The following is a 9,958-nucleotide window of genomic DNA, read 5'->3' as shown; positions in this document are numbered from 1 at the left end:
GGCCTTTTAATACAACCCCCCAAAAAAAAAAAAAAAACCCTCACCCCCCCCCCCACCACCACCACCAATCTTAACCGCTCTGCCCCCTAAAAAAATGCCTAACCCTAACCAATGTCTCGGACCCCAACCCCCAGCCCATACCCCTAACTTAACCATAACAATTACATATTCTAGGCCATAATCATAACTCCTGACCTTAGACCACCCAACCCCCTTCCCTTGGCCCTAATCTTAACCTGTTCAGATTTTAAATGCCTAACCCTAACCAAGAACTCTGACCCCTCTCCCCTTATGCCCAGCCCATACCCCCACCCTAACATAACCATTTCATATTTTAAGCCCTAATCATAATCCCTGACCTTAGACCACCCAACCCCTTTACCCTTGCCCTAGCCTTAACCACTTCAAGACCCTGAAAACCTCACCACTATTTTTAAACCCCAACCCCTCTCCCCTAATGCCCAACCCATACTCTTACCTTGACTATAACCATCTCATACTTTAGCGCCTAACCTTAACCCCCATCCTCGGACCCAAAAACCTTTACACCCAGTCCGTGCCTTTGCCCTGACCATAACCATCCCAACCCTAATGCCTAATCTTAACCCCCATCCCTAGACCCCAAACCCCTTTCCGTACCCTTACCCTGACCTTAACCATCCCAAGCCCAATGCCTAACCTTAACCCTTGACCCCAAAACGACCCCCCCGCCCCCACACTACATACTGTATAAACACACATGAATATACCATATAGAAACACATTGAAACTTAATTGCGCCCTGACCGAACCTACACCCAAAGTGGACCGGGTGGAAACAAGAAATTAAAATTACAGTCAGACAGCACATGAGCCAAGAGTAACAAGCGTCGGCCCGTGCCTTCACCTTTGGCCCTCCATCCCAAACCATATAGTCAACAGACAACTATGGGGAGAGTTGAAGAATTTCCTAACTCAACCTTTAGCCTAATCCTAACTTTAACATGAATTCTAAAGCCAAGTCTTAACCTTCAAGTAACCCTTTGAAGTTGTCAGGACCAGTTTAAATTTCCTCAAAGCAATGACAATCCCAGCCCCCAAAAATGGTCTACACATTGAAATACAGTATATACACAGGCAGCCATATATAACCTTGAGCAATATACCTTCTCCCTCTAACTATTTTCCTGTTTTCAGCACCAGCCTGGCCAACTCCCCTTGCATCTATATGCCCCCTGTACTTCGATGGTTATGGGGTGCACAGCACGAGCAAATCCTCCTGCTGAGTCAGACAAGATGGTCTGGATTAAAGCAGAGTTAATAGACTACAGGCTGACAGCACAAATGCGCAATATAAACACCACTTCAAGTATAAGTGTTGTACATGTAGCTTGATGGCACAGGAGTGCGCAATGAAACAAAAACGAGGCAGAATCTGCCAAGTTCTTCAAAGAAATTGGAAAAAAAGGAAAAGACTGTAGGTGAGGGGAAGAAGCACTATCTTAAGCTGCTGGATAGATGATGCTCACCACTGAGTGCTGGTCAGGACATATGACTGGGGACGTGAATAATTACGTCCACTTTGACGGCTTGGTATGAGGGCACGTGTGTACAGTATGAAACAATATGAAAGTCAGGTTAATAACTAAAGGGAAGTTATACAGTACATCAGATATTGCTATGGTGATGATATACCATAAACAAAATTAAGTTAAATGTAAAGTAAACAAATATTAAGACCAAAACTGACAGGTATTTATTAAATATTCCTTGCAGTGCAGTTCTCTCACAGTGATTTAAACTAAAAGCAACAGTGACACCTGGGGGATTCTGCCAGACATGGCAGCTGATCTGCAGTGACTCTGCATGTAACCAATTTTACCAAGAATAGACCAAACAGGCAGGAATTGGGGGAGCAGCTCTGCTTAGCTTCAACTATCAAACAGGTTTGGGTGTATCCAGAGCATAGCAGCTGTAGGTGACCAACAGATACAGTCACAAGAATAAAAATACACTGAGCTCTGGAAACAGTCTCTGCTTGGGCAGCCCGAGGGCAGACAGGCATCAAAAAGCCAAAAAGGGATCTAAACTCAAAACCAAGTGACTTATGACACAAAGCAGGGCAAGGCAGGCAGAAAACGGGTCTGGGCTCAGCAACAGAGTCAGAGTGGCAGGACAGGACTTCAACTAGGATAGTGACCAGGGCGGCAGAAAACACTCCTCGATGCACGGTGGGAGTTGAGCAGGCACGGAGGAGTCAGCAAAGCAGAAAGCAGGTGTGGCATTAACAACAAATAACAGGAGTCAATATGGAAGGACTGTATTGGCAGCAGGCAGGGTGGAACAAGTGCAGGGAAAATAATCAGGCAAATGTCAGCCAGGAATTGGGCAGGCAGAAACCTGGTCTGGTATCAGCAACAGGGTCAAATAGGACTGCAACTAGGAAAGTGGAGATGAAGGCAGGTGCCAGGTCAGTAACTCAAGATACAAGTCTGGTGATAGCAACAGACTATCTAGCAGTGAGGAGAGCGTGGAGACTGGTTAAGTAGACAGAATAACAACACACCGATGTCCCAAATCAGCCACTGATTGGCATGGTGAAGCTGAGGAGAGTGAGACAGTGAGAGGCAGGAGGTCTCCTACAAAATAAGAGCTGAAAATAGGAAGCCAGACATGAACATGACACCCAGGGACTCTTGGAGCTCCACTGCTGGGCTGTCAGCAGCGCACCAATGCCTGTAGTGGGGTTTTTGGCAGTCCCACCAGTAATTGACAATAGTCAGCTTTGGGATTTTGTTTATCTATATACCAAAATGTGCACATGCATGCTCACCTGAAAACCAGTAAGAAAAGCCCCTTCCCTAATGAGAAGGCTGCTGATGACCTTACACATATCCAGGATATAGCTACTGATGAATTGTCACACTGTGAACCCTGGAATTTTACTTGGTCTTGTAATTATTTCTGTGTATTTGAGGAAAACAAAAAACAATTTGGCCTTTACAAAAATCTCATTCATTATACAAGAAGTGAACAGATTAAAAGAGAGAAGCCCTGGAGATGATATGGAGTCAATTAATTTTGATCAGTGTGAACACACACAAGCGTACCGGACATGGGCACCATACCCGAGTCTGCTTGAAGAGGTGGTCTCGAGCACAATTCATGGGACTCAAGCACAGTCTGTGGGAAATGTGAACACAACCATGTGCAAACCAGGAAGTTGGCTGCTACGTGACATCATAACAATTTGACTGTTGAATAATGTTACTGCAAACTCTCTGTGTTTGCATTACAGTACTGGTAGGAGATTAGTGGCACAGTTCTAAGGCCAGTGTGGAGGAAGCGAAGTAGTCTTGGCCTTATTGAAAACATTTTTGAGGTCATGATATTCTGGGGAAACATGTTTGAGGTTGGGGAAATTATCCACCCTGTGGGTTGAAGAAACAATTTGTGCGGTAGCAGCAGTTCTCAAACAGGAGAACAGGCAATGAGTACTCCAACCTAGAATGGTGCCAGTGGACCTGTCAATATAAGGATTATGTTTCATTAACAGAAGAAGAAGTAATCTACAGGAAATATACCACGTAGCTAGTTTGCCAGCAGATATCAAACCTACAGAACAGTTGAATGAAACTGAATGAATATTTGTATGATAGACAACGCTAGCTAGCTGGCTACCTGACCAGCAGGCCAAGCCATAGATGTCTATATAGGGTTGTATAGATGTCTGCAGAGAGGGACCTGCTCACACATTGTTGCCCACAGCTCATCCATTAGCTACTCTAACAGCCTTGAGCTGTGACATGTGCCAACTTACAATAATTGGGAGGTGTGCAACCAGCTGAAACAATACTGATGCCTACTGCGCACCAGCAGTTGTGATGTCATATTTGGCACACACCACAGGTCACACACCACCAGGCGCAACCCACCACAGATAAGAACAGCAAGTATAAACTAGGTGTAATGCTTTGGCAAGGGCAATGATTCCGTAGAGTCAACTGGTTAACTATGTTGGTGTCAGTGAATTTGGCAGAGTGAAATTTTCACTCTGCCAAATTACATGGGGTATAGACTGCACTGTATGTCTATTCACCAGTTGCCAGTTTCACCTCAGTTATTTCCAGCAGAGGTGGAAAGTAACTGAGTACATTTACTCACGTACCAATCTTAAGTACAGTTTTTAAGTAGTTATACTTTGAGTATTTCCATTTTCTGCTACTTCATACTTCACTATATTTCAGAGGCAAACATTGTACTTTTACTCCAGTACATTTATTTTGATCAATTTAGTTACTAATTACTTTTCAGAATCAGATTAATAAAACAATACAGTAACATCATAAAACTTTGTTGATCTTGGGTAGAAAATGCACAAGATTCCCAACGGTAAAGTACAACAAAGTGATATATATGCAAATACTGTTGTACTTTTACTTAAAGCTACAGTATGTAACTTTTTTCAAATATTTTCCTGTAGAAATCTGCTCCAAAACTTGTCTTAATGTGGAGAAGTGCTGTTGAAACCTCTTGTGACCCAGACTCATTGGACAGCACTAGCAGCAGTGCAGAGATATTGGCACCTAAAAGTTGTTGGCCTCTCTAACCAATCAGATATTTGCAATTATTTCTGCTTGAACAGTAAGTGTGCAGGATTGGCCTCTCTAACCAATCAGATAGTTGCAATTATTTCTGCTTGAACAGTAAGCTTTTTAAATAACCTTTTGAATGCAGGAGTGTTACTTGTAACAGAGTATTTACAGGGTATTTTTACACTGTGGTACTGCTACTTTTACCTAAGTAAAAAAAAATCACAATACTTCTTATACTATTGATTTCCAGGTTATCCAGGTGCCAGCATAGGTATCATTTCAAGTTGTGGATGATGATCCTTGGGGTTTGTGGGTTTAATTTGACTATGGTAACTAACTTCTACAATTATTGTATACATTTCACATGACATTATATTAGCTAATACTCAATGTGATGCAGAACAGCTGACAATAATAATCATTGGCATACCATTGTTGTTAGCTAACCTTACAGTTAGCTAGTTTTCCTGCCAACCAAATAATGTAGGTAGTGCTGCTTGTCTGCTGTAGGTGAAAATTAGCCTACGATTGGGCATCGGAAAACTATTTAAATGCTTTTTGGCTGGGCAGGCATACTTTGTAAAGTCATGCGCAGCAAAAGACCACAAATGCACTTATTGCTAAAAGGTAAACTCTTTTAAATGACTCTCTGTGCAGCAGCGACTCTGCGTGACTCCCAAAAGACACATTATCCAATATAGACAATGAACTATCAGAGATTAATTATACTTCACACAGACACAAACAATACATCAACATGAATAATTTACCAAGAAAAATGAAATGAAGCATACACATAAATTTTCATGGCATTAGTTCAGCATTTTTTGCATTTTAATGAACTGTTGTAATACACTTCCACCTGTCTTGTTTGTGGTGGAGACAGTTTTTACTAAACCTGAATTTATTTTACTGCAAGATGTCATAAAGAAATATCTCTGTCCACAACTTAAAGTAGCACCTATTTGAACTGTAGTTTAATATGTTCAACCAGCTTTTAGCATTTAATTCTAACAGTATAATTCTGTGATATGATTCATAACGTGAACACACTGGGAATGCTGTGAACCTAAAAACCTTAAATGTGCATTAACTAAGAGTTTACACATTCGCTGATATATCAAGTGAAAATAAGACAGGGTGGCATTTCTCAGTTGTATTGCCCCTTTCTATAACACACTGCTACATACAACTCTTCTGATGTTATTCCAGCCTCTTCTTCCTGTGTTGTAAAAATAAGGTTAATTGATTAGCCCTGTCAGGCATCTAGCAAAGGTTATAAAAAGCTTTTTTTTTTGAAGGAGTAGCCATTTTGAAATCAATCATGGAGAACTTCTTGGCAGCTAAATGTCTGGGGGTGCCATGCCTGGTCACGAGCAGTGCTGTGGCTGGAGCAGAGGAACAAATATAGAATTCCACTACCAGCTAACATTAGCTTCCTGCAGTGAAAAGGCTGAAAGAATTTGTCAGCCAGGGATTACTTTTACATTTGTCCACCTTATGATTTGAATCTTTTACCAAGTTTAACAGAAAAAAAACATCTGACATTGTAACATTTTATATATATGTCTGAAAAAATGTTTCAGTTTTCTTGAGATTGTCATAAATGTATAAATTCAATTATTAATTCATTATTGAGGTCATAGTTAAAGGTGGTGTTGTACTGGACTACATTATATTCAGAGGTGTCTCTATATTTTTGTCCTGCCCATTGACATACATGAGAAGGTCAGGATATTAGGAATCCCCAATTTTTACATGATCAGAATGATTATACTACAATGAAAATTCATCATAATACTGAATACTATAAGATGTTGACTTAGAGCAAGTAAGAAATTCAATATCAAAAGTAACATCATTGAAAAGATATCACATATGTCACAAACAAAAGGTCTTTACTCTCAGCATAGACATCCAGTAGCTGCTACCGAGACTGCTTGGTCTGATGTTTGCAGACTGACTGTAATACAGGCGTCCACCACAAGGTGTCAGGAGAGGAACAGGAGACAGGTCAACTTAGCACTGCTTGATCCTCTGAGCACAAGCGGGTGCAACATTAAAGTGAGGCAGACCACCATTGCCACCAGTGGTGGACAGAGTACTGAGATTCTTTACTTAACTAAAAGTAGCAATACCACAGTGTAAAAATACTTTGCTACGAGTCCATCATTCAAAATGTTACATGAGTAAAAGTACAAAAGTATTAGTATAAAAAATATAATTCAACTACCAAAAGTAAAAAGAGGGAGGTCATTTTATACCTTTTATGCTATACATTGAAGTACTTTACATACTGCTGGATAGCTTGTGAATTTCCCACTAAGGATCAATAAGGTCTTAGGATTATATTCTATTTAGTTGTATTACTCTCATTCTGGAAAGCATCTAAAGCTATCAAATAAATGTAGTGAGTACAAAGTACAATATTTTTTCCTGAAATGTAATGAAGTAAAAGCATGAAGTAGCAGCAAATGAAAAACTCAAGTAAAGAACAAGTACCATACATCCATTTTCCTTCGCTTATCTGGAACTGGGTTGCAGGGCAGCAGTCTAAGCAAAGATGCCCAGACTTCCATCTCTCCAGACTCTTCCTACAGCTCGGAGAAAGCTCATTTCGGCCGCCTGTATTGGGGATCTTGCCCTTTCGGTCATGACCCAAAGCTCATGACCATAGGTGAGAGTCGGAACGTAGATTAACCAGTAAATCAAGAGCTTCGCCTTACAGCTCAGCTCCTTCTTAACCACGACGAACCGGTACATCGACCGCATTACTGCAGAAGCTGCACCGATCCGCCTGTCAATCTCTCGTTCCATCCTTCCCTCACTCGTGAACAAGACCCCGAGATACTTGAACTCCTCCACTTGAGGCAGGAACTCTCCACCAACCTGAAGGGAACAAGCCACCCTTTTCCGACTGAGAACCATGGCCTCGAATTTGGAGGTGCTGATTCTCATCCCAGCTGCTTCACACTTGGCTGAAAACCGCCCTAGTGCACGCTGGACGTCCTGGTTTGATGAAGCCAACAGGACAATGTCATCTGCAAAAAGCGGAGACGAGATCCTGTGGTCCCCAAACCGGACTTCCTCCAGCCCCTGGCTGCACCCAGAAATTCTGTCCATAATATTAATGAACAAAACCGGTGACAAAGGGCAGCCCTGCCGGAGTCCAACATGCACTGGAAACAAGTCTGACTTACTGCCGGCAATGCGAACCAAGCTCCTGCTCCGGTCGTACAGGGACCGGACAGCCCTTAGCAAAGGGCCCTGGACCCCGTACTCCCAGAACACCCCCGACAGGGCGCCACGAGGGACATGGTCAAATGCCTTCTCCAGATCCACAAAACACATGTGGACTGGTTGAGCAAACTCCCATGAACCCTCCACCACCCTGAAGAGGGTATAGAGCTGGCCCAGTGTTCCGCGGCCAGGATGAAAACCGCATTGTTCCTCCTGAATCCGAGGTTTGATTATCGGTCGAATTCTCCTACAATACAATTTTGAAGAACAAATACCTCAAAATTGTATTTAAGTATAGTACTTTAGTAAATGTGCCAGTATGCCAGTGGGTGATCAAATCAATAACTAGTGAGTGTTTTTAACTAGTGACTTAGGAAATTTTGCTGTCTTTTTGCTCTTAAATCTTTCTGTGGTGTTTGACATGGTAGATCACAAAATGCTTATCTCCCACCTTGAATCTTCCATAGGTATTTCTGGTACTGCTTTGCAGTGGTTCAGGTTTTTGTTAGCCTTGGTGACTCTAGCTCTTCCACTGTGCCTCTGTCCCATTGTGTCCCTCAAGGTTCCATTTCTTATTTTTGTTTTACATTCAATTTCCTTCTATTGCTTTGCAGATAACATCCAATTGTATCTGCCACTGGAGTTAAAACCTTTGACAGACTTCCTGGTGGATATTAAAGCCTGAATGGCCTCAAATGTTTTAATTTAAATGAAAATAAAACATCTTATAATTTTTGCTCACATGGCACTTGTGATAGGTCTGCTCTGTATCTAGGTTTCCTTAAATCCCTTGTAAAGCCAACTGTTAAAAATATGGGTGTCATAATGGACAGTGATCTTAAACCAGGCAATAAAATTCATTTTGTAGTCAGAGCAAGCTTTTTCCAATTCAGGCTTCTTCCAAGGGTCAAACCTTTTCTTCCCAGAAATGATCTAGTGATGGTTATCTATATTTTTAATTCAAGCCGCTTAGACTACTGTAATGCCCTTTATGCTGGTGTTTGTCATTCTTTGCTGAATCGCCTTCAACTTGTCCAAATTGCTGCAGCACATTTTCCCACCTGTAAAACAGAGCATATCTCTCCTGTCTTGACCTCTCTCCACTGTTTACCTTTTTGTTTCAGGATTGAGTTAAATCCATATTGATGGATTTTAAAGCACTAAATGTTTTAGAACTTTTCAATCCTAGTTTCCAGGCAGATGCCGATCACGCACTTCCGGTTGTTCCTAAATCATGGAAAAATGTAGAGGTGATCATGCCCTTGCAGTTGCAGCTGCAAAGCTCAGTAATGAGTTGTCTTTAGACATTACGTTGGCCCCATTAATGCCTGTTTTTAAATCCTCGCTTAAGACATACTTGACACAGCTCGATAGCTATAGTTTTTCTTTTATCCTATTTTTTGTTGCTTTTAGTCTGAGGGACGTGGCTTTTTGTGTGTCTTTTTATTAAGGCTCTTTATAGGTTATGTGTTATAATGTACATCACTTTAGCCAACTAATGTTTTCAAACATGCTTTATAAATACAATGACATTAAAATCCTTCTCCTAACATACAAAGGTGCCATCATATCTTAAAGACCTCACAGATCCTCAGCAAACTCCACAACGTCATCAGAGACAGCACACCCCGATGCTGTTTCTATCATGGCAGGCAACTTTAACCAGTATAATTTACTCACTGTACTCCCCAAATATTACCAACCTGTGAACATTCCCACCCAGGGCAAGAACACTCTGGATCATGTTTACAGTAACATACGGGGTACATACAGGGCTGCACCCCGCCCCCGCCTTGGACGCTCGGACCACATTTCTTTGTTCCTGTATCCAGCTTACAGACAAAGACTGAAACAAACCCTGTCACCAAACAAATTAAACTCTGGACCCCAGAGACTGAAGGCATCCTGCAAGACTGTTTTGCTCAGACAGACTGGGATGTGTTTAAAGCTGCAGCCACCTCGGAGGACTTAATCAGGCAATGAGACAGACTACAAAGCTGCAAAATACAGACTGAGGAAAGCCATCACAGCGGCCAAGAGGCAGTACAGAGAGAAGCTGAATGGCTTCTATTCTACTGCTGACTCCAGACGGATGTGGCAAGGCCTGCAGCACATCACAGACTACAGGACCACCACCAGCATCA

This window comes from Monopterus albus, unplaced genomic scaffold, assembly GCF_001952655.1.
Source record: "Monopterus albus unplaced genomic scaffold, M_albus_1.0 scaffold87.1, whole genome shotgun sequence".
NCBI classification, from domain to species: domain Eukaryota; kingdom Metazoa; phylum Chordata; class Actinopteri; order Synbranchiformes; family Synbranchidae; genus Monopterus; species Monopterus albus.
Note: the sequence above shows the minus strand (reverse complement) of the source record.